Source organism: Notamacropus eugenii, chromosome 3, assembly GCF_028372415.1.
Source record: "Notamacropus eugenii isolate mMacEug1 chromosome 3, mMacEug1.pri_v2, whole genome shotgun sequence".
Lineage (NCBI taxonomy): Eukaryota > Metazoa > Chordata > Mammalia > Diprotodontia > Macropodidae > Notamacropus > Notamacropus eugenii.
The window spans coordinates 227288609-227314634 of NC_092874.1; the positions used below are offsets into that span (position 1 = coordinate 227288609).

Below are 26026 nucleotides of genomic sequence, written 5' to 3' on the forward strand. Positions count from 1 at the left end.
TATTCCACATATTAAGAAAGTTGCCAAATCTTGTCATTTCCACAGTTCTTACTCTGGTCTTCTTTCTACTCACATGGCCACTAATCTAAGTCAGGGCCTTCTCACAGTTTACCTAGACTACTTTGATAGCCTGGTTGGTCTCTTCCCTTTCCAATCCATCCACCAAAGTCATTTCCCTAAACTGCAAGTCTGAGCATGTCATTCTCCTACTCAATAAGACACAATGGCTCCCTATTCCCTCTAGGATCAAATATCAGTGCCTCAGTTTAGCTTTTAAACCCCTTCACAACTTGATACCAAACTACCTCTTAAACCTTATTATAAACTACTGCACTTTCTGAATTCCATGGCCTTCCTTGCTGTTCTTAATATCAGATACTAGGTCCCATGCATCTGTCCTTGCTATGTCCCCATTCTAGACGTACGCTCTTACCTTGTCTCCTCTTAGAATCTCATTCCCTCCCAAACTCTGCTTAAGTGACACCTTCTACATGAAACTTTCCCCGATTCCTCTAACTTCTATTGCCCTCCCCAACAAGCCTGGCTTCTATCTATTTTGTATCTATTTCTGTATAAATTTCCCTCAAAAGAATGTGGGTTCCTTGTGGGCAGGGCCTATTTCATTTTTATCTTTGTATTGCCAGAATTTAGCAGGTGCCTTGCATACTGTAGGCACATAAATGCTGGCTGATTAATTGGTGGAATGAGGTGGGAGGACAAAAGAAAAAGGGAAAGCTGGGGGGGAGGGGGAATAGAAAGAGATAGAGGAGATAGGGAAAAAAAAAGATGGAAGGGAACAGAACAGGGAAGAGAAGCCAAGGGAGGAGACAGAAAAGGTGAAAAGGGCAGAGAACAGGAAAGAAAGAGAAAGGGACAAGGCAAAAGAAGAGAGGAAGAAGAAAGGAAAAGGTGTGGGGAGAAGACTTCCAGAAGGAATGAAAGAGTAGAAGGGCCTGGACCAAGAAAGGAGTAGGAAAATAAAGAAGCTGGAGAGATAGAACAGAGGCTTCTGGGAGAGAGGAGGAGGACCACATCTGGGCAAAGGGCACATCCTAAAGCCCAAAAGCCTGTTGGACAAATAGTATTTTCCCCTATTCTTTCTTTTCAACGTGGCTTCCTCTCAAACTCCCTCTAGCCTGACATACCCTCTTCCATCCTCTTTTGCAGTGTCTAGGTACACGGTAGGGCAGGGAAAGAGGAGGAGGTGCTGTGTGTGTGTGTGTGTGTGTGTGTGTGTGTGTGTGTGTGTGTATGTGTGTGTGAGGGGTGGGTAGGAAGAAAAATGAGGAAGAGAGGAGAAGGAAAATAGGGAGAGGAAAAGGAGAGGAGGAAGAAGGAAGGAGGAGGAAAAGGCAGTGATGGCACTGGTGATAGAGTCTGTAAGGTGGTGGCAGTCAATCCAAGTATCTAGGATCAGCCTGGATGTCTCCCCTACCCACCCATTACAACATGGTGAGGACCAGGCCCTTGAAGAAACCATGCACCTGATGAAACGAAACTAGGTCATGGCTGAAAAGAAGCCAAATGAATTGAGCGAACATTTTTGAAGTTCTTCCTATGTGCCAAGGGCAGTACTAGGCACTGGGGTACAGCATTGAATAAGGTATAAGCCCTCCTCTCATGGAGATGCAAGGCTTCTACATACGCCTAGCTTCCCTAGTCTTTTCAGAACAGAAGTTCTTATGCTGGTTTTTAAATATTTTGATAACTATTATTGGTTTCCTTTGTAATCGTACATCTTTTATTTTATACCTTTAAAAATATGATTCTGAGAAGGGGTCCATAGGAGTCATCAGACACTACCCAAGGGGGCTGTTGCACACAAAGGCAAGAACCTCTGTTTTAGAAAGTGGGGAATATGTATTTACTGCAAAAAATCCTGGGGGACTCTGAACAGAGAGAGGGAATGTGGTAGGGAAAATAGAAATAGAGAGAGAGGCCCAGGGGAGGTACAGAGCCCAAGCAAGTTGATGAGGCCTCTTCTTCAGCTCAGTCTTCCCCTTTTACTCCACAGACACCTAGACATCCTAGTGTGTAATCTCCTTCTTAAAACTGGGAAGGGAACCTCAGCCTGAGGAAAGTGAAAGAATTGTGTCCTCAGCTCCCAGACCCTTCCTCCAAATTTTCCTCCTGAGAGGTGCAACCCTGCACCTGTCAATCCTCCTCTGCCATATAACAGAGGCAATCACTCCTGTCCTCCAAGAATCACCAGCCCAAACCTCCTTGGAAGGGCAGCCTTCATCTGATCTTAGACAGTCTTCCCTGGCTACTTGCAGGTCCCTCTCTTTGGCTCATGGGAATCTCCAACAGAGAAAGGAAACATATTACATCATCTCTTTCTCTACCTCACTTGCTCAAGGGGGTCAAAATCCTTTCTCACCAATAACCCAGGAGTTCAAGAGAACTGGATAGTTAAATAAAAAGGGTCAGATTAAAAGGTAGAGATTGAGACTGAGAAACAAAGAGACAACCTGTGAGTCAATAATCTTAGAGAACAGCAGAGATAAAGACAAACACACTTAAGAAACAGGAACAGGGAAGTGGAGAGAAGTGTAGACATCAGAGAGAGCAGACAGAGTGATTGAGATACATGAAGAGAAAGCAAGGTATACAGGATGGGGGGTGCGGGGGAAGAGGCTGTGAGAGCTGCAGAGTAGACACAAGCAACGCTCACAGCACAAGGTCAACTTCTCCTTTCCAGCCTCGCTAAAAATCCACATCATACAGAGGCACAGGCCACACACCAAGGTATTCCCTACCCTCATACCCCTCCCTTCCTCTCTCCCCCTTTGACACTATATCACATGTACAATATCACACCACACACACACACACACACACACACACACACACACACACACACACACACACAACCCACTGCTGCTTCTGGGCTCCCAATCTTTGATGGCTGGCCCTCTGCTGCCCTCTATGAGCCCTGAATGCTCTTGGAGGAAAGAAAATGCAAGATCTCGAACCTATGCCTACTGCAAGATTCCCACTCTCCCCTTAAACAGGAAGGAGGCACACATACAAGGAGACAAGGTGTCACCTTTTTCCTTTGCCAAGGAAGGACATCATGGGATAGTCAGGCCTATATGGTGAACTCCAGAGAAGGCAGGGGAGAGGCAAGCAGGGTACGTTCATCTGCATCTAGGTTAACACAGGATCTGCCTGCAGGCATCCGATTTATTTTCTCAATGTGCAGGCCTGTGCTACCCCTCACTCCAGGCCCAGTTGCCACCTTTCAAGGGTTATAATAGAGAAGATACCACTACAGAGGTAGCCTGGCATAGAAGGAAAAGCACTGGATCCACCTCCAGAAGATTTGGGTCTGAGACTCAGTTTTACTGTTGGTTAGGTTGGGCCAGTCTTTTTTTTTCTCTTCAGTAAAATGAAGGGGTTGGGTTAAATTCTGGCCTCTTTACTGATCCTTCTCCATGGTCCTCTGAATAAAATGAAGAAAGAGGTAGGGGTGAGATGCTTAGAGGATCAGAGGAGATAGAGCAGAAAGAGTAAAAAACAAACCAATGTGGTCATCCTGATGGAGCCACACTCAGCAGAGGGATAGAATAACCTTCAGACATGCTTCTGAATCACTGAGAGAGAAGACAGAGAAAAAAAGAGAGAGAACAGAAGGAGGGAAGAAGATACACAGAGAGACATTGAGGCAGGGAGAGAGAGGGCCCATGAAACAGTGGCAGGGAAGGGAAGGCAAAGAAACAGGGGGAGAAATAGAGAAACAGAGGAAGGGCCAAGGGCAGAGAAACAGAGGAATAGGGGCAGAGAAACCCAGGAAAGGATAGAAAGACAGAGGAACAGGGGTAGAGAAACTGAGGGAAGGACAGGGAGAGAAGGAACAGAGGGAAGGAGAAATAGTGGTAGGGACAGTGAGGCAGAGGTAGGAGCAAGACAGAGAGGACAGTAGGACAGAGAGACAAGGGTAAGGGCATAAAGAAACAGGCAGGAAGATTTAGAGATGGGGGGAAGAAATGATAAAAGGTGGGGGAAAGGGAAGAGGGAGGGAGAGGCAGAGGGAGACAGGTGTGTGTGTGTGTTGAGTGTGATTGTGTGTTGTGTGAGTGTAGTTGTATGAGTGTGTGTTTTGTGTGAGTGTGATTGTGTTGTGTGAGTGTGATTGTGTGTTGTGAGTTGTGCGTGTAGTTGTATGAGTGATTGTGTATGTTGTGTGAGTGTGATTGTGTTGTGTGTGATTATGTGTGAGTGTGATTGTGTTGTGTGAGTGTGGCTGTGTGTGAGTGTGTGCGCGAGCGTGCCCGGGCCCCTCGCCCAGGCCGCAGCGCCGGGGAGGACGCGGCAGGGCAGAGCAGGCAGCTAGGAGGGGGAGGCAAGGAGGCGGCGGAAGAAGGCAGGCCGAGTCGGGCTGGGAGCGGGCCCATAAAAGCCTCACCAGCGAGCAAGCGAGCGGGGAAATTGCCGCCAGAATCGCTGAGCTCCGCAAAAGCCGGCCCGCCGCCCGCCCCGCCGCCCGCGCCCAATTTCCACTCTCATCGCCGCGCGGGCTGGTTATGCATTTAAATGTTATTTAATTGGGTTGCGGAGGAGCTGGGGGCCAGAGCGGCGTCCCCGCCGCAGAGCCGCCTGCCTCCGAAAATCTGTTCTTCTTACTCACACAAATTGCTAGATCCCCCAACTTCCTCCTCCTCCCCCGATCTGCACCTGGCTCGGGACCGAGCGGAGGACCCTCCTGCCAGGGGACGCACGGCTCAGGGTCACCGAGAAAGGCTGGGCTCCCCCAAAGACAATGGAAGCACAAGACTTGAATCGGGCCCGCGGTGGATATGGAAATACACACACACACCGACTCCAAGTACACATCGTCCTATGAGGCAGGCACATCAATTCGGGGCAAAAATGAAAAAATCCAGGGTTCAGACGTGGACCTGCTGAAAAGATATGCTGGGGCTAGCAAAAGGTAATATATATGAATGAATGAATGAATGAATGAATGAATGAATGAATGAATGAATGAATGACAGGTGACACTATCACACTCACACTCACCAAGTCTAGTTGATACAAACTAAGAGACCTCACAGTAGAACCATAAACTCCCCCCAAAGCTGTACCGATGAATGAAGTACCTTCATCCCACCTACTCTCTGGATTATCTCTTTGTTATCCCCTTACCTGACACCTCACTTCCCAGACTAAGAATCAAGTTTACAAAATATCCTGAGATACTCCCCCTGGTCTCACCTTCAACAATCTGGGTTCCTAAAATCTAGATTAAAAAAAAAAAAAAAGAAGGCTGCAGAAAGATTGCCTCCTGGTCATCATCTCCATCTTCCATGGAGAATTAGTTTCACCTAAGCTAATGACCGCATTCTCCCTGGTGAGACATCATGGAGTGTAAAAAGAGTGCACTTGGGAATCAGGAACAAAGTGGGTTCACATTCCTTTCTCTGACACTTCCTAGCTGTGTGACCCTGGGCAGGTCACCTCACTTGTCTGACCCTTCATTGCCTCGCCTGTAAAACAGCGATAAAACCTGAAGCAGCACCTTCTCAGGGGTGTTGTGGAGCTTAGAAGAGAAAATGTATGTAAAGAGATTGAGACTTTAAAGCCCACATAAATTTCGGTTATGGTGATCTGGGCAAGCCACTTAATCTCTCTGAGTAGCTATACAATAAGAGGTCTCTGAGGGCTCTTCCACCTCTAGACCCATGATCTGAAAGCTGGAAAACCAGAAATGGGCCACAAAACTATAGCTGGAAGGACTGAGGGTAGACAGAAAGGACTTCATTAAGGCTCCTATTGCAAAGGCTCTCTGGGAAGGTCAGACTACCTCACTGAGAACAGCAGGGTCATCTCTGTGTGTTGAAGGAGAGGGGCCATCCTGTTGCACACAAGGCAGACAGAATGACCTCTAGAGGAATCTTCTCCCCCAGGACACCCCCCAATCTGGTGAAAGGAAATTGCTGGACTCCAATGACGAGGATCATGCTGTTTCAATTAATGAAAATGGAAACTGCTGGGAGAGTTGGCAGAGGCTCTGGGGTGAGGAATGGGGCTGTTCTGGGCTCCTTGCCACCCCAGCTGCCAAGGCTGATGTGGAGACAGGGGACTGATGTCAGAAACTGAGGATCCTTGAGATGGGAATGGAAACACATAGAAGGGCAAGAGGATGAAGGGGAGTGATCCCATCCAAAAAAAAAAAAAAAACCAAAACACTCCAGTGTCTGGGAAAGAAGGGGCAGGAGGGGAAATAAGGGAAAGGAGAAATCATTTTTCCCTGAAGCAGACCTTCGTACCCTTACTCCTTCCTGGACACAATTGTTTCTCATTCAGCGCAGATTAACAAGGTCAGGAAAATGGTCTCAAAATCTCTAGGAGATGCCTCCTAATTTAAGCAATTTCCTCTTAAGCCACCTATCCTCATGTTTTCTAACCCCCAAACTGGGATGTAACTTCACAGATCTAATCTCAGCCTCTCCTGCTGTGGATGGAACTTTTTGGGGGGGCCTCAGGTGGGGAAAGGAAACAGCTGGCTTCCATCCTCTTTAAATAGTACCTTGAGAGACAAAGATTGTTATTCAGTCCCTACCATTACCATCATCCCACTCCCCACCTTCAGCCTTCTCAGCGCCAGCTGTGTCTCAGGCTAGGTTTCCAAACTGTCAACAATCTTTTTGATCTAACATTGGACACTCCTGGTCTGACTCCACCCTGACCAGAGTCTCCCTTTCAAATCCCAGAAGTTAAAAGGACACCATTCAAAATAGTAAAGGCATGCCTAAGCGACCTATCTTCCAAAGGTTACTCACCAGTTTCTCTAGAAGCTAGATACTTCTTTTGTCCTAGGAAAGGGAGAGCCTTAAGGCCAAGAACTAGGATTCTGGGGTCCAATGATTCCCCAGACTGCCCCTACACCTCCTGCACTAGAGTTTGCCAATCCTCTTCACTCTGTGGACAGCAGCTCCTCTACTGTTTTTTCCTCTCCCTGAGCTGTACCTGCCTGCTTGGAGTTCAAGCAGAACAACAAATACCCTTTGCAAGACCTTGTTAGAGTTTGGGAAATGGAGAGGACTCAGGCAGGAGGTAGCAGAGAAAAGGGAGTGGAACAGGAAATCCAGTTCTATGCCTTGTCTTCCCTGAAGCCAACCTGCTTGCCCAAGGGAAAAAATAAGGAAGGAGCTTTCCTATGAATCAGTTAGCCATTAGTCTCATGATGACGTAGATGACTAATTCTAAAAGAAACCCAAGAGATGCATGGGATCCAACCCCAACTTCCTGAGGTCCATAGAAATGAAATAACTTGCCCAAGGTCACACACCTAGAGTGAGCCAGCAGCACCAGGGTGTGAAGCCAGCTCCTCTAACTCCAAAGTCCATAGCTTTGGCTACTACACCACGTGCCTCAGAGGGAGAAGTATCACTTTCCCATTAACCCTTCAACCTAAACTGGGAATCACTACCACTGTTCAAAGGTAACAACCCCTGGGGAGCGGAGGGAGAATCAACATTCCCATTCATAGAGGGTGGCATTGATAATCTCAAATTCATTTCCATTTGACTTTAGAATTCCACCTGGAGGGTTATTTTTTCAGCAACTTCAAACTTTTCATTCTGTTTGGCTCGGGGGCTAATCAGAATGGGTTCAATTCACTTGGGCTGAGACAGCCCTCGAACATGCTTGTAGGGGAGGACAGGGAGAAGTGAATCGAGGATTTTATTCTATTTGGGTAGATGACCCAAAGATGGAAAATTAAGAGATGGCTGTATTGAATTTTATGGTGAAGGAGAGGCCTGGAACACCAGGTCAGTTTTCCTGCCATGCTGGACAAGAATAAGCTCACTGAATTAAGAAGCCTTCTCTCCAAAGCATGAAGCAAAGGGCTGCCTTTGGCTGGCTGAATTAGCTGGAGAACTCAAATACATTATTCATTGTAAGACTCGTCTCTGCCAAGGTATCAAGGAAACCCCAACCCCAGTATGTCAGGGGCCTGAAGAAAACAGCTACTCCCTTGTCTGTGCCCCTGGTTGGTGGTTCTACCCTATCCTGTCTAAAGACATTAAAGGTAGGTGGGGAACACCAGAAATATCAGGAACCTCTCAATATGCCTCTTGATGTTTGGGGCCAATATGGGTCTGAGTTAGGACCCACATGGGATACTCCCAAGGAAGTGATGGTAGAGACTGCTTTAAGGGAAAAAAGCCTGGAATCTCTACCCCCAGGAGTAAAATCCTTATGCTAAGCCCAGGGAGGAGGCAAGAAGGCCACCCCACTCCAAAGATGGCTTCTCATTAACCATCGTATTCATCCAGTGCTCCCTGCTTTGCCCACTCCCCTCCTATGTCTTTGGTATACTCTGATAGCTCTGGTGGCAGTCTAGGAATTCTGAAGTGTTTGTATGCATGCGAGTGGCCTGTCTCCAACCCACCCCTCTGTTAACTGTTTTTGTTTTGTTTTTAAGAAAATTGTTTTTAGGAAAATGCCATTGTTGGCATTCAAAGACTTGCATGGTCTGGTCCTAACTTTCCTAGCTACTTTTAGCAATCTTGCATGGCTCACCAACCTACTTCTTCCCAAGGAGAAACCTTCCCTTATAAGAACTATGTATAGTTAAGCAAAAAAAAAAAAAAATCCCAGATATTGGTCATATCTGAGGATGTCCATCTAGGGCTATATTTCTAGTCCATCAACTCTATGAGAGGGGAAAGCTAGGGAGATAATCTTCAATCACCCACTACTCCCCTTCTCCCACTTTACATTGCAATGAATGAGTCTACTCTTTTTTTAGATTTTGAAACTAAACTTAATAAATATAAACAAGTACAAACATTTCACTATAAAAAGAATTGTACATGAAACTATGAACTTGGGTAATGTTCAGCTCCTCTCGGCCCCCACACACACCGCAGGGTTTGTGGCTTTTAAAATTTTTTATAATTCAAACTTAACGTGGTAGTTCCAACATTCCTCTCCCTCATGTTCCCTTCAGGACTTCTACTCTCTTGTTTCTGCTTTCAGTTCTCTGATCCCTGATGCATATAAGATAATTCTGTAAGCCTCGGATTTCTAAATTAACTTCAGTCCAATTAGCCAACATCCCAAGCTCTGTATGGTACCTCAAGCCCTCAAACCTGAAATGGCTCATGCCCTAGTTCTGTCAAAGCTTAGGGTGCCCACATAGAGCTCATCAAATGAGGTCAGCTACGAAAATCACTTTATCTGTAGCTATTAGTATTATCCTTATACTAGGACCCTCCTCTATCTTCAACCTAGTCAAGTTCCTATTTTATACTTACTTAAATTTCCTTTGTTATCTCTGGTCCCAAGGGAGTGGAAGCTAGGGAATGGGCTATATCCTTGGTCTTCATAGTACACTGCTTGGCACATAGTAGGTGCTCCATAAATGCTCATTGAATGAATGAATGAATTTCAATAAGCATTTAAGTGCCTATATATAAGAGTGATCATGCTAGGTTCCAGGGATAGAAAGGGCAAGAGCCAAAATCCTAATCTGTCAATTGTGTGAACTTTGGCAAGTTATTTAATCTCTGTTGGCTCAGTTTCCCCATCTGTAAAATACTCTATTTTGAGTTGGATCTGATTGTCTCTAAGATCCCTCCCAGATCTAAATTTTGTGATCCTAGGAACTATTACTATGGCTCCTAAAGGTAGTCCTAAAAACAATGAGTAGAGATTACAAAAAAAAGAAACAAGACTGGATAGAAGGAAAAATTTTTTAACAATCAGGGCTATCCCAAAGTGGAATTGGCTGCCTGGAGGAATGGGACCTTCTTCCTCTTTGAGCAAAGACTGGAGAACCCCACTTGTTGGGACTATTGTAGGGAGGATTCTTTTTCTGGTATGAGTTGGACTAGCATCCCTTTGAGACTTATAAACAATGAATGAATTGGATGAGATGTTTCTGAAGTCCCTTTCAGTTCTGTGTTTGGAGCATACTTAATACTTGTCATCCTTCTTGACCTCCTCCACCTGTTCAAATTCTAATCAATTTACTGACCTTTACTACCTGGTCTTATTTTTTTATGTGCTCATTACTTAACAAATTATGACTTATAGACAGGAAGGCACAGAGTGGTGTGATGAGAGAAAAACACTAGCCTGGGAGTAAGAAGATTTGGGTTCTGGTTCCATCTCTTTCACTTAATTAGTTGGGTAAAGTAGGCAAGTAACTTCTCTATAGAACTTGGGTCCTTCTAGCTACAGCATCCTATGACTCCTCTCTATTTGACTACAGACTCAGAACTTTGGGGCTGGGAGGAACCCTTACTATCAAATACTCATTTTGTAAATGAGGAAGCTAAATGAGGAAGCCTAGAAAGGTCAGGTGACTTGCCCAATGTCACATAGCTAATTGGTAGCAGGGCATGGACAAGAACCCTGATCTCCTGTTTCCTGGGAAGGTGGTTCTTTACTTGGGTCCATTGTATACTTGGTCTTTCCTATCTCAGAGATGGGCTTCTTGAGGATGGGCAACATGACTTGTTCATCTCTGGATCTTCTATGCCAAACATGTGGCAAGTATTTGATAAATAATGACCCATTGACTGGGCCTTCTTCTTCTTTGGTATCTACTTTGTATAGGGTTCTGAACATGGAGGAGCTCACAGATCTCATTCATACAACTGATAGCAGACAGGATCAAAGGAGAAATAGGAAACCCATGTATGGATGGGGGGTAGGGAGTGGGGAGCTTTCGTGGGGCAGGCACTAATAACCCTACTATCTTTCAAAGGTGACAGAGGCCAATCCTAGGGGATGAAAGCTCAGAGTTGGTCTGTTCTGGTGCGCACACGTACGTGCGCGCGCGCACACACACACACACACACACACACCTCATAGCAGGTATAAGAATTGCCCAGGATCCAGTTTGATTTCCCACTCCTCACTGGAGGGGACCCCAACTGGCTACTCAAAAGAGCTGAGAATCAAGTTAGCAGGAGACACTTGGCTGGAATCCATCCATCACCCGTTCCCGACAGTGCCCCGGAGTACCAGACAAACAACTGGACAGGCACTTAACAGGGACATTACAGCTTCAGGAAGGTGATTAAGCAGAGAGCTATTTACATCCTCCCTCCTATACCTCAAGCACACTGAAATCCATTGGCTGAGGCAAATGAGAAAGAATGCAGCTAAAGGGTTTAGGGATCAATGCATCCAACAATCAGACCACAGGTTAGCAGGGCTTTTCTAGAGGTCATCAGGTCAATCCCCCCCACCCCTGGGAAGGGTTGCTTTTTAAATTATTATAACCACAAACTATGAATAAGAAATTATCACCTACTCTAAATGATCTTCAGAAATAAGAAATGCATTCCCACATTGGTAGTGTACTTCAGTGTCTCCCATCTTAAAGGATCAGGAAGTATACCTCAACTCTAGCTTTGACCTCTCTTTTTGCAAGGATGCTCATCTCTCAAATCCAAGTACTGAAAAGGGCAAAGGAGAAGATTTGAGCATTCAGTTCTCTATAGATAGCCAGACTTTTCCCTGAGAGCAGTAAGTTTATCCTCTGAAGGTGCCAACATCACTCGCTCAAATTGCTCTTAGCCAGACCAGGCCCCCAGACAGGACAAGACAGTGGGGTGGAGAAGGGGGCCCACCTGGGGAAGTGTCTATTTCCTGGCAATTCCATGTCAAGTATGGGTACCACACCAAAGAATTCAAAGAAAGAGAGGAGTCAGCGAGGCACCAAAGAGGGAGGGTGTCTAATGTTGTGACTACAACAGCAGGTAACGAGAAGAGTTCAGCGTGTGAAAGTCAACATTATCCAGTTCCCCAGGAAAGATCTTGTCAGGAAATTGTATATCCAAATAACACCTTGGTAGGTATGTGTCTAGTCCAGTAGGATAAGGCATGAGCCAAACACCACTGGAGTCTTCCCCACCCCCAGCAATGGGCAAATGTGGATGCCTACCTCAGCTGTGAACAGAGGCTGAATCAGCCTGACTCCTTCAGCCATTCCTTGGCTCTCGGCCCAGTTGGGTTGTGGGCTTTGAGGTAAGGACTGTAGCTACCTGCTCCTCAGGCACCTTGCCTGCCAGTATACCCCTTAGGCTGGATGCCACTCTACCACTCCTATGCCAGCTGAACACCCAGTAGCTGTACTTCATGTTACAAAGTCCTAGGAACTTCTCCTGCTGCTTTAACTGGGACCTCAGTAGAAGTGAGGTTTCAACTACTGGGGGCCAAGAAGTGATCAGGGCATAGGTGGTGGACAAAGAAGGGTCAGGGAAGGTCCCAGCTTGCCCACAAAGAGCAGAGAAGTCCCAAAGCACGTAACACTCACCTTCAGCTGGGCATTCCAATCCTGGGAGCCCACATTTTAGGTGGGTCTCCCCAATGCCAAGACAGTGCCAGACCACACAGACCTTTCTAAAGGGCATCTGTGGGAAGGAAACAGTCATGAGAATCACAAAGATAGACAGAATACCTAGGTTTCAGTATACCTGCTCTTTCCCATTTTATCCACATATCAAGAATTCAACTCCAGTCTTAGACTTCTGTCCATATAGCTGGAGATTTGGGGAACAACATCTCTAGATCCTACGCTGGCACCTCACTTTCAACTTCCATTGAGGATGGCTCCAAGACACTCCCTACCCCATTTCCTACCAACTTTTAGCATCAGAACATTACACAAGAAATGCAAATCTGTGAGAGCTCCAAGGTCCTCAGCCTTCATAAAGGCACTGAAGATACATGACTGACAAAAGAATGATGGAACGATGGGCAGAGACAGCCAGGATTTGGGGTGGGGGAGGAGGCTGTGAAGGATGGTAGGCTAGTAACAGGGTAGAGTTGATCATTACTCTGACCCTCTTCCTAGTCCCCAAACCTCTGGCCATCATACCCACCTAATAATCATTCATCATCTAGCTGGGGCCAATCAAAAAGACTGAGCCTCCTGCCCTTACCCATCTGACCCCCGCTGGTGATCCCTGCCCATTCACTTATCCCAGCAGCTGCCTGAAGTCCAGCTATCCTGAGATCCTCATTCCAGCACCTACCAATAGGATTCTGAATTGGGGGACTGTGAATTTTTCTTTCAGAAAATATTTTCATAATTGTATACATTATGTGTCAATTCAGTCAGATCAGTGCCTATTACAGAATTGGTTTCCTTTGTGATCCTGTGTATTTTATTTTATGCATTTGAAAACATAATTCTGAGAAAGGTCTTATAGGTTTCACCAGATCATGGCCAAAAGGGATCTAAGACACACACAAAAAGGTTAAGAACCCCTGGCTAAATTCAAACAAACAAGCCAGCATGGTAAAAAAAAACCATGTCCTTTTCCATCTAAGAAGCTAATTTTCCAAACCAACGCCACCACTCTTCCCTTATTGGGGGTCTTCTTTTCCTTTTTGAAAAGAATTGGGGTCTAATGGCCCCCAGGTGGGGCAAAGAGACAAAAATGTCTTCCCTCTCCCCCCTTTCTCTTTTCTAGACCCAGCCTGGATGGCAGTGGGAGAGAAATCAAAAGACAGGGGTGGGGTTAGGAGGGCTAGGCAGTGGCGGAAGGAAGGGCTCCCGGAGGCAATTAGTGGACATCACAGAGGGGAAATGGAACCATCGTTAATGGGCTTGGCTAACGACCGGCAGTGAAGCAAAGAGTGTCTGAGCAACCACAGGAGCCAGCAAGGGGTAGGGGAGTAGAGGGACCCCACAGCAACACACATGTTCATATGCCCCACCCCATGTGTCCCTCCATATATGCACACATACTTTTCCCATATAACCTAAGCATCCTGATAAAAAATGCCTCTTCCTCCACTCCCTCCCACCATGATTCTTCACCCCAGTCTGGACCAGGTAGACAACTCCACCCTTGTTCATACTCAGGAAGAGCATAGCCTTGGGACCTTAGTGGTATCTAGGGACAGCACTGGTCCAGCTCTGTGTTCTGTCTCACCTTCTCTTCCAGAAGGTCCTGGGCCAAGCTGGAAGGGGGAAGAGGAAGCTTTCAGCAGTGAAAGACTCTTTGGAAGGCCCCAGTGGGAGGTCTGATGTTACCTGAGCGAGAAAGAGGTCCCCAAATCACTCCTGAAACATAACTAGGAGAAAGCCCTAATGGCAGCATTCCTCTGCCTCCACATAGGATGGTAACCATTCTGATTCCCCATCTGACTTACCACCATTATCACTAGCCAAGATCTCCCCATCTCAGCTGCCTTTCTTTTCAACATTCCTTAAGAAGACTCTAGAACTTTCCTGGGCTTCTCCACCTTAGCAGGAAGTCTTTTCTCATGTTTAATTCTAAATTACAGAAAAGATCCCTTTCTGGAAGCTCTGGTGGAAATTGAAGCGGGCAGAATCTTCCCATCTCATCCCTAGCCAGATCCTCCTATCAGCTGACTCTCCTTTCATTCTAAATTCTAGGAAGTGTATGTGTGTGTCCTAGAAACCACAGTGGGGAAGAGCTCAGATCCAGGAGAACAGGAGTCCAGCCCCACCCCTTGGTGACCTCTCCTTCTTCTGGGTCCTGTGCCTTGGCATTTAGAATTTCTCTTAGCTTCCTGCTTCAAGGCTATGATGCACAATGGCAATCATGCTGGACTTTAGAATCTGGGAAGTCTGGGTTCAAATTATTGCTCTGCCAGTACCAGCTGTGTGACTTTGGACACTTCCCTTCACCAATCTGTAAAATGAGGACAGCAGTACCCTTCTGACACCACTCACAGGGTTATTTTGAATACAGTACTGTGCAAGCTATTATTTTTTTCATGTCTCTAGTATAATTTTTCCATGCCCACAGTAAGCTCCCTGGGGCCAGAGGCCACTATGTAGTGCCTCATATGAAGTGTGTGCTCAACAAATAATTGTTTTGGATTTTCTGAGTTCTTCCTTTCCTTTTTCTGCTCAGTTCTGTCCTTTCTTCCTTCCTCTATTCAGTATTTCCTTCCACTCAAAACTTTTTCTGATTCAGTCTATTCTGACTGCCCTTCCCTGTGTTGTATTTTGTGTGTATGTGTGTGCCTCCACAGCATGTACACACTCAGTTTGTGGCACTCACTTCTCTGTCTCTGTCCAGGATTGGGCGTGTGGTCCAGGAGCTTCCCAGGGCAAAGATCGGACACTCCTCTTCCTCTTTCTGCAGCTCTCCTCGGTGCCCATGGGAGGCTGATGCTTAGGACTGATTGACAGAGGGCCCAGCCTGATTCATCTCACTCAGCTGCTGTCTTGTTCTCAGGCTCTAGCTGGGATCAGCAAGGAAAGAGGGGGAGGAGAGAAGAGGGAAGGCAATCACAGCCCAGACATAAGACAATTCCATCAGAGGGAGAGTGTAACTGATCTAGCCAGGTGGTTCCTCCCATGCCAAATGGACAACTGCAGGCTGAGGAGGGTTTGGGGGTAGCACTCAGATATCCTGGGGGGACCTGCCTCCCTTATCCTCTGCCCAGCTTCAGGATTATAAGATTGGTCACCCTGACTCTGATTTTCAGTGATGCCTGAACACAACTGGGACTTTCTCTCAATCACCAGAATCCTAGAATGGAAACACGGGGGAAGAAGGTAACAGCAGTGGGTAGAGAGGGACAAGGGCCATTATTTTTAATGATGCTGTGCTCCACTGTGTGGTCTAATGTCAAAAGTCGGAGGTTGGGAGTCAAGTGGTCTGAATTCTATATGTTTAGGCAAGTCACAGCCTAGCTGTGGTGAGGACAATCCTAGTCAACAGATAGGGAAATATTTGGAAATACAAACTGATACATGAAGACAAAAGAAGAGGTATATTATTCCGTTCATTCCAGCTGATCTCTCCCCCCCACTCCAGAGTTGGAGGCAGGGAAGGGGAGGATGACAATTATGACAAATGAAGGGCTGATTCATATAGTGCTGAACAGAGAAGTGCTCAGCACAATGCTTGTTGGTTGGTTGATGGAAAGATGGAAGAAAAAGAAAAGCAAAAAAATGAAAAATGACCACATCAGCACCTAGATTGGGAATCCAGGTGACTGGGAGCATGGGGAGCTCCTTCAACAGTAATAGGTGTTTGGAAGGAGAAAGGGTTTGGGTCATCCCCCTCTTCCCCAGAAGTTGGGACAGACTTTTCCCCTCCTACAGCATGAGGAATAGAGGTTAACCTGTAACCTCATGAAGAAGTGTGAAATTACTTTCCGACAGCTTGCAATGGACAACCAAGGAAGAAAGATATAATTCTGTCCACCAGTGGGCTGCCCCATACCCACCCAGGGTATTTGGAGAGCTCCAGCAAGGACTGGGGTCCAATAGGGCTCCATTTCCCCAACCCACCCACAGAGCCCACCCCACCTTCCTTCCTCTTTTCCCCTCCTGGCTATATAATCCCTTCCTCTGCCATAGGGAATCCATCATCCCCCCCTTTAGATCCCCTTCCCTCCCTCTACAGTAGTGGCAGGCTATTTCTGGGGGGCATCCTTGTCATCTGCCCCCGGGGCTGAGCTCTCCTACACATCTTGTCTTTTGAAGGTAGAGTGTGAGCTCCTGTTTGCTTTTTCTACCTATAATAGGGCTTAACCCAGAGCTTGACACGATGTAAATGCTTACTACAGTAAATGCTTTCTCAGTCATTCATTCCACAGGAAAGGCTGCCCTCCGTTATAGGCGGGTTAAGTGCCGTCTAAGAGGCAAGCAGATAGAGGAAATGCCCTCCCAAGTTTCTGTGGTAATTAGGGTCTTATGTCAAAGATTACAAATGGACTCAGATCCAGCACACTATGTCTACTGTATATCTAAAAGGGATAACATTAGCTGAAATGTATACAGTTTTACACTCTACAAAGCACTTTCCTCCTAAAGAACCTGGGAGGTATGGAAGCCAAGTATCTCTGCCCCCATTTTACAGATGAGGAAACTGCAGTCCAGAGAAGTAATATTTAAGTGACTTACCTCCCACGATGGTAAGTGGCAAAACAGGGACCCAAACCCTGGACTTCTGACTTCAAGTGCAAGTTCTCCTTCCTTCCATTGTACAATACTGCTTCTGCAGAGATGGTGGGGAGTCAACCTGGGACCAGGGAGAGGAAGGAAGTAGAGCTACTTGGTGTTGCTTACTCATATCTGACTCTTTGTGATCCCATTTGGGGTTCTCTTGGCAAAGATATTAGAGTGGTTTGCCATTTCCTTCTCCAGCCCATTTTACAGATGAGGAAACTGAGACAAACTGGGTTGTGACTTGCCCAGGGTCATACAAACTAGTAAGTGTCTGAGGCTGGATTTGAACTGAGGAAGAGGAGTCTAGACCTGATACTCAATCCCTAAGCATCAAAATCTGTGACTCAAAGGGAGCTACAAAGGTCCCCTTGGCCATACTTCCTGCCTTTGAGTGCACTAAAAGCATCCCAGACCAAAAGACCAAGCCACAAAGCAGGCTCTTGCTATTTCTACTTTCCTAATATCTCTCCTTTATCTCCCTTTGTGTCTGCTTACACAGCTACCACCCCAGCTCAGGACATCATCACCTCTCGCCTGGATTATTACTTCAGACTCCTAAATGGCCTCTTTGACCTTAGTCTCTCCCTAATCCAATCCATCCTCCTCAAAGACAATAAAGTCTCTTTCCTGAAGTCTACATCTGACCATATCAACATTCCACCCCACCCCCTCCCTAATCAATAAACTCCAGTGGCTCCCATCACCTTCAGGATCAAATACAACCTCATCTGTTGATACTTAGAGCTCTTGGCTATCTGGCTCCATCTTTCCAGTCTTATGACAGATCACTCCCTTCCTGGCACTCCACTCAGGCCAAACTGGCTGACTTGGTGTTCCTCATGTGACACTCCATTCCTTTGTACTAGCAGCTCTCCTATGCCTGAAATGCAGTCCCTCCTCAACTTTACCTCTTCATAGACACAATTTCCTTCTGAACTCAGTTTAAACTTCTTGGATGTCTCCTAGACATCTTCAATTCAACAAAACCCAGAAATGAACTCAGTATCTTTACAAGAAAGGGGCATGACTTCCTCGATTCCTAACTTCCTTGTTGTTCTCTCTCTCTCTCTCTCTCTGTCTTTCTATCTATCTATCTATATCTATATCTATATATACATACTGCCAAATCCTATTGATTTGACCTAGGTAACATCATCACTTCATGCTTGGACTACTCCAATAGCCTTCTGATTAGTCTCCCTACCACAAGTCTCTTCCCACTCCAATCCATCCCTCATTCAAGCTGCCAAAGGAATCATCCTAAAGTTCAAGTCTAATCCTGTCACTGCCAACCCTCTGACTTCCCCCCACCTCTACTCCCACCCTCCTGACTCAATAAACTTCAGTGGTTCCCTATCACCTCCAGGATCAATTATAAAATCTTCTGTTTGGCTTTCAAAGAACTTCTTAGTTTCCCCTCCCAGTTTTCTTACGCTTTAAAACTATCTTTCACCGCATGTGCCCTTTGATCCAGTGAAATTGGTTTTGCTTTTTGTTAAACAAGAATTTTCATTGCGTATCTACCATGCCAGGAATGCTCTTCCTCTTCATCTCTGACTCCTGGTTTTCTTCAAGTTTCGTCTTCTAGAGGAAGCCTTTGCCAATCTTCCTTAATGCCAATGTCTTCCCTCTATTATCTCCAATTTTCCCCTTATGTAGCTTGTCTGTACATAGTTATTTGCATGATCACTCCCCTATTAGACTATGAACTCCTTGAAAGCAGGGACTATCTTTTGCCTTTCCTTGTATCCCAATGTTTAGCATGGTGCCTGGTATGTTTTGTTGTTGTTCAGTCATTTCAATTTTGTGCAACACTTTTTGCTCCCATCTAGGGTTTTCTTGGCAAAGATAGTGGAATGGTTTGCCATTTCCTTTTCTGGCTCATTTTACAGATGAGGAAACTGAGGCAAACAGGGTTAAGTGACTTGCCTAGGGTCACACAGGTAGTAAATATTTGAGGCCAGATTTGAACTCAGGAAGAGGAGTCTTTCTGATTCCAGACTAGTGCTCTATTTATTATGTACCCTGGCTGTCCTTTCTCAATAGAATGAGTGTCCATGAAATCTGGGATGGGCAAGAGGAGGGAAGAAATAATGAGTTTGGGCATGTTGAGCTTGAAATGTCTCTAGGTAAGGCAGTTGAAAATAAAAGAAAGTTAGTAATTCTGACTGAACACACGCACACACACACACACACACACACACACACACACACATCCTCTGTATATACCAGTACCTTTAGGCATCTCAGGAGTAGGGGTTATTTCATTTTCGTCTTTGAATCTCCAGGGCTACCATACATTAAATGTTTAATAAATGAATTTTCATTGAAAACCATTCTGATTCTTGACACCTGATTCTTGCTGGCCTTACATCTTAAGCATCCTGTGATGCCTGTTATCTGTCTTCCTTAAAATCTGAACTCTAAACTATTCCTGATCATTCCCCAGCCCTGCCCAGTGGAAAAGTCTCTTCCAAATCTGTGGGTTTGCACAGTGCGATTTCCTTTCTCTAAATGTGGATGCTAGAGCTCAGAGAGGTTACGGCCTGCCCAGGATCACACAGGCCTCAAACCAGAATAGGAACCCAGGTCTCTCCTGATTCTAAGGCCAGCCTGACTCCCCATAGTCTAAGTACTATTACTGTTGCTCTAACTTCCTCCTGTTGGCCTTACTTGTCCTGGGACTCTGTGCAAACTACAGAAAACCCAGGCGATTCAGTTCCTGTATCTCCTCCTTGCCAATAGCCTTCCCCAGTCTGCACCTGCCCTTTCCCTAAGGCCAGGGGCTCTCTGCTGCTCCCTGCGCCCTCCCCCTCCACCATCACCCACATAGCCAACCTACCAGTCCCTCACCTGGGAGGGTCGCCCCCTACTTTCCACGCTGCTTCCGGATCCTCGGGCAGAGGACAATGGGTAATGTAGTCTGCTCTGGGGCTGATGGTGGAGCGGGCAGAGGAGGACACTTCTGCAGGCCTCAGCCCCTTCCGCCGGAAACACTTAGTCAAGCTCTGCCAAACGTCATTCACCCTCAGCCCAAGTGGATGCTGGGGGTTGTAGTTTTACCTGTTTCTGCATCAGATTTCATCACTCATGTTGATTCATAAAACTGCACCCCCTGGAGAAGGCAGGGAATACCTTCCTACCAACCCTCACCCACCCTGGAAGACAATAGAATCCAGGTGTCCGTGCATGTAAGATCCTATTTTCCCCCACCCTCTAGATAAACACTCATGACCCCTGCCCTTCTAGAGTTCTCTGCCCTTGCCTCTGGGTGCCTCCTAAACCTACAGCAGGTCACCCACCTCAGCCCAACTTTTAACTCTTTATGTACGTTTGTTTTACCCAACTTGAACTTTCCAACTCTATGGGTCTTCACCTTCACCCCTTGCAAAGGTTTTGCCAAAAATCTCTTCCAGGAAGACTTCCCTTACTAACTCTCAGACTTTAGCTTATATCGTAGTGTTAGAACTGAAAAGGACTTTAGGGGTCATCTAGTCTACACCCCTGATCTTCTATGGGAGAAATCAAACCTACAGAAAGGGAGTGACTTGCCCAATGTCATTCAGGTAGTCAACAGCAGAACTGAAATTTGAAACTCCCAATCCAGCATCCTTTCCAACAAATCACAGTGCCTCGCCTTCTTTCTCGTCTCTTTGCAGTGATCTAGGTGGGTCTGGATTCTCCTTTAGACTGGGAGCTCCCTGTAGGCGAGAATAGTATCTTTTCCTTCCTGCCACATTCCCTGAACAGAGCTCCATCTGTGGACATGAGGAAAACCTTTAAAGGTAGTAAATAGAATAATGTAGAAAATGAGAAAGCTGTAAACAGGAGAGGACATTGCTTCACCATGCTCATCCCCTCACACACACACACACACACACGCATTGTATACATACACCAACAAGTTCCTATAAGCATAATGAGTACAAGGGGTGCTTGAAGATACACAAGCAATGACCCTTTGACACCAGGAGTGAGAAGCTGGCCCCCACTCCATATAGTGTACAGAAACCGAATCAATCACCCACCTCCTGTAGTCCCTTATTTCCGAGCTGTAATTTATACCAGATTCTCCCACACACAAACATTTACAAGTCTCTGCTTCTCTTTCTCTCTGGGTGCATTAATATCTCTTTACATCTTTCTTGATCTCTAGATGTGTCCATTTCCTTCTAACTACCCAATCCAACAAGCATTTAGTATCTTCTACGTACAAGATATTGTGCTAGGCCGACCCTGCCTTTGAGAAACATTCTAGTGGTGGTTACAGCCCTCCCAAATAAAGCTAATTTTGTACTTGGACTTTAGATAGGAAATAGAAGTATTTTAGCCATGAAGATCTGGGTATAAGTTTGTGTAATTCTCCTTATCGGCCTCTGTGGGTATGGATCAAATGAAATAATATTTGTAAAGCTCTTAGCATAGTGCCAGGAACATAGCAGGTATTTAATAAATGCTTGTTCCTTCTCTCTCTCCTTCCTGCCCCACCATGTGTGTCTGTCTCTATGTTTTGTTCTCTATGCATGTCTCTTTCTTTTCTCATATCTATTTGTCTCTGTCTCACCTTCTGTTTGGTAATGACCTAAGTACAGCCATCTTCCACTTGAAGAGCAGATGTTTTGGCTAATCTTAAACACATTACAGCCCAGGCAGGGTGAACTTGCCAGGTAGGAGACACAAGAGCCAGGTATTCTCAGTTCCTATCTCATATCTCTCAGGTTGCCCTCTTTTTGTGTATTTTTGTGTTTGTATGTCTGTCCCTTTATGTCTCTGTCATGTTGTGTCATCATACACAAAATTGTATCACAGACCATCACATGGTACTGTGTGTTGCAGAAAGCAGGGTGACATAAGCTCCATCTTATTGTGGAGTCTTATGCAGCCCTACTCAGTCCCTGGCTTTCTTGACAAGCACTGGGCCTTTGGAATTAGGGAAAAGAACATGGGACCATTAGAGGTCAGAAGTCCTAGGTTGTGTCCCATCTCAGTCACCAGCTTGCTATCTAACCATTGCTCTGTGTCTGAAATAAAGTAGTAACTCCCAAGTTGCCCTTCGCTCTATCTATGCTTTTTCTTTGAGGCAATCAGGTTAAGTGACTTGTCCAGGGTCACACAGCCAATTAGTGTCTAGGACTGGATTTTATGAACTCAGGTCCTCCTGACTCCAGGGCCAGGGTTCTATCCATTGCACCACCTAGCTGCCCCTTCTGTCTATGCTTCTAAGATTATTTAAAATAGGGTCTTTCACTCGTGAACTGCTATCCACATCCAGAAAAAGCATTATGGAGTCTGAATGCAGATCAAAGCATATTATTTTCACTTTGTGGGGTTTCTTTTGTAGCTTTTCCCTTTTGTTTTGTTTGTTCTTTCACAACATGACTAATGTGGAAATATGTTTATATGGTTGTACATCTATAACATATATCAGATTGCTCTCTATGTTGGGGAGTGGGCATGGGAGGAATGGAGGGAGAAAAAATTTGGAACTCAAAACTTTATAAAAAAGGGATGTTGAAAACTCTCTTTTCATGTCATTGGAAAAAGTAAAATGCTATCTGCCTCTCAGCCAGAAGCAGACTGGTAAATATTTAACCACTAAAGTGGATCACAATTTTAAGTTTAATCTGAATTAGTAACATTTTCTCCATTGCTTCCTTAAGTCTAGACAACCAACAAAATAATAAATCAAGTCCTGGTTTGTATCATCTGCTGATTTCCAAAATATGAATACTCACTCAGAAGATTTAACCATTGGCCCTTGAGCAGATTTGAGCTGGCTGGATCTAGCACACCTCTGCTTTCAGCCCAGGATTCCTTCACCTTCTCTATTGCCTCTCACAGAAGTTGGGCAGGTAGAGTCACATCGTGGCAGCCCTCATGAAGGACAGATGAGCTAAAATCTCTCCACCCTCCCAAATCCATCTTCCTAGATTGGGATTAGGGAGAATGGGACTGAAATCCTTGAGGTGGATGGGGGAGGAGGTAAGTAAATTAATGCCACCTGTAAATAGGATCTCTCCTCCCTTTACCCTCACTTCTAAAGAAGAGATGGTTGGAAAAGGGGATGGAAAGAAAGAGTTAACCTCCCCCTCCCTCTCTGCTCCTCAGTGGTTTAGTGAGAACCTTTTCTACACTCATACACACACACACACACACACACACACACACACACACACACATATACACATACTCACAATCTATCTATCTCCATCTCTCTTTCTCACTGTCTCTGTGTGTGTGTGTGTGTGTGTGTGTGTGTGTGTGTGTGTGTGTGTTTCTCCTAAGCACACTCCCTAGGAACTGTGAGTGGGAAAGAGACTGGTCTGGGAAATGCTTAGAGACCTCCATAGACAGCCAAAAGTGACAGTGGGTAGAGTGGAGAAAAGAAAGACATGAGGCAGACATTTGTAGAGAAGAGAAGCAAACACAGGCAGAGACAGAATAGACACAGACACTCAGAGCCCCCTGTCCACTCCCAGTCCCTTTCAAAGACCCAAGGACTGGGTTTCCCTTGTCCTGCTGCTAAGGTCTCTTCGGGAGCTGCTACTGATTTATGAGTTGGGTCTGGTGGGGAGGAGCCAGGAAAGGATGAGACCCAGACCTGTTCTCAAATAGTCTGGGGAGTCATGTCACCGAGGCCCAAGCCACCCGCTTCAGACACAAGCCAGCTTCCTCTGGACCTGGGACGGGCTAGGACCGGGCTAGGATAGGGTTAACTCTGGCTGGCTTTTCACTGTGTAGTTCAACTCCAAGACTGTGTTGTGCTGTGGGCGCCATCTATCGACCATAAGTGGCATTGCTCATGTTTCCCATATTTGTACTCAATTCCGAAGTCATCTTGTCTCTCCCTCAGCCTCCTGTCTCATGACCTATTCAGGTATTTTTGGAGAGGACTGAAGGAGGAAATGGAATAGCAGATGAAGGATATGAAGGAACATGATCAGAGTCACAAGGTGGGACCTCAGACCATCATCCCATTTGACGGTGGTCTCCTAGAAGGTAATGTGACTTAGAGGAGAGAAAACTCTTGATTAGGAAACAGAGGACCTGGCTTCATATTCTGAAATTGCTACTCATTTCCTGTGTGACATTAGGAAAGTTCCTTAACCTCTCTGGGCCTTAGTTCCTCACCACTTCTCCCTTCAAGCTCTAGATTCTACAAAAATTCCAGCCTAGACCATACAAGGTCATAGACCTTGAAAAATCACCAGGAGGGTGGAACAAAGTCATTATATCTCCTTTCCTGGAAATCTCCAAAGGCAGATATGGCTGTGGACCAGGTTAGGTAGCTTTGAGGCAGGGAGAGGAGAGTAATGATCTCTCTGAACTCTTAGAAAAAGCAATGCTTTGAGATCCCTGAAACTGGAGAGACTGATGGTATGAGGTGAGGGAATCAGGGGAGAAATTTGAAGAGTAAGAAGGGACTGGCAAAGAAAACATTCTCCAAGGGAAGGAGAGCTCATCCCTGAAGGCAAGGGGTTGTATAGGATGGCCTTTATGGGATTCTGTTCAGGGGAGAGGGGTTTTTTGCACTTTGTGACCATGGGATCCCCTAGCCAGGCCGAACACATTCAGCCCAGAAGCACCAGGTTTGGTGGGAAGCTCAAGCTCAGAGACTTTGTTATATAGTGCAATGCCAACTGTCTGAACACAACTTTTCCATCCTTTCTCCTCATTGGATCAGATGGAATGACCCCCAACTCCACATCTCTCTCAAAGGTTTTCTTTGCTGGACACTGTCAATCTGTTTCTCCCAATAAACTCTTCTTTTCTCTCCTAACCCCTCTCCTTTTTGTCCCACTCTCTCTTCTCTCTTTTCTTTTTGTTTTCTGTGCTTTCTTCCTGCCTTCCCTCTTTTTTTCTCCTTTTTCTCTTCTCTCTCCCCAGTCTCTCTCCTTTTCCTCTCCTCTTTTTTTCTTCTTTTGTTCTTCTCCTTTTTTCTTTCTCCTTTCCCTTCTCTCCTTTTTCCTCTTCTCTCTTCATATCTCTATTCTATTTTTCATTCCCCCTTTCTATTTCCTTTCTTTCCCATTTTCCCTCCCTCTCTAGTTTTTTTCTTTACTTCCTATACTCCCTTTTTCTTTATCTTCTTTTTCTCTTTCCCTCTTTCTAAATAGCGTAAAGGATGGGTATTCTCTGTTTCACATATCATCATGAACTGTCCACATACCCCAGAAGGGAAGACTGAGTCACAAATCCAAAAGAGACTAACTTCAAAATGAGTAGGCATCTTGACCACCCCCATCCAACCCAACCCCCATTCCCACCCCCACCAGTCCAGGCCCTGGGTGTCTTAGAGTTGGCATGGGGTAGGATACCCTGCCTCTGGGGCACCCCCTCTACAAGTCCTGGACACCTGGATCACTGGGAGAAGAGCAGGCTGGACTGGTTGATTTGCATCGCTTAGTTTGGAAGCAATTATTGGAGGAGCTGTCAGCTCAGCAGAGCACTCTCCCCGATAATCGGATTCTGCCAGAGCCTCAGGCTTGGGGGGGGCAAGTAATTTGGCTTGATGCAGTCGTGGGAGATGTCGGGGCTGGGATGCTCGACAATCTGTCTGAGCGCTGTTATAGTTGTGCAGAGCAATTATCCTGAGGGGACCACACAGATATCAGAGTGAGAGTGGAAGATGGCCATCTCTACCAACTACAGCAGGATGGATGGAAGGTAGACATACGGCAAAATTCATAGATCATCTTCAGACTGGAAAGGGTGGGAGAGGTTACAAGAAAAGCCAACCTATCCCAATGTAAGGGAGAGGCAAAGTAACCATGATGCAATTAAATGGAATTTTGGCTTCTAGGTCCTCATTTGTCCCCCAGGGCTACATAGGTTATACCATAATAACTGTGTTATGAGCAAGTACAAATTGGCCTCTCCTTACCCTCAAAACAGAAGATGTCATGAGGCAAAGACCTTACAAAGACAGAAAAAGATACCCTCCCCAAACTTAAACACATGCTTCTGTTTCCTGTCTTCTGTCCCTTGGGGTCTGCTTGGGATAGAAACTGAAGGCTCTGTCTCTAAATTCATAAATCAGATGATGATCTATTTTAGTCTCTTTCTTCCTTTGTTTCTATCTCTCCATCTCTGTCTCTCTGACCTCCTAATCAC

At 45.8% G+C, this 26026-nt stretch overlaps 1 long non-coding RNA gene across 9 annotated transcripts in view; it reads right to left on the minus strand.

The window, feature by feature from the left end:
• LOC140534170 (uncharacterized) overlaps positions 1 to 26026 on the minus strand; it is a 67662-nt gene that overhangs the window by 30569 nt on the left and 11067 nt on the right. For 2 of the 9 annotated variants that reach the window (XR_011977190.1, XR_011977196.1), the window contains exons 1-5: positions 19766 to 19887; positions 16868 to 16985; positions 15012 to 15195; positions 13911 to 14011; positions 12284 to 12380 (exon numbers count right to left, since the gene is read on the minus strand). This is a non-coding gene — a long non-coding RNA (uncharacterized lncRNA). The other 7 variants (XR_011977189.1, XR_011977191.1, XR_011977197.1 and 4 more) reach the window with 6 other exon arrangements.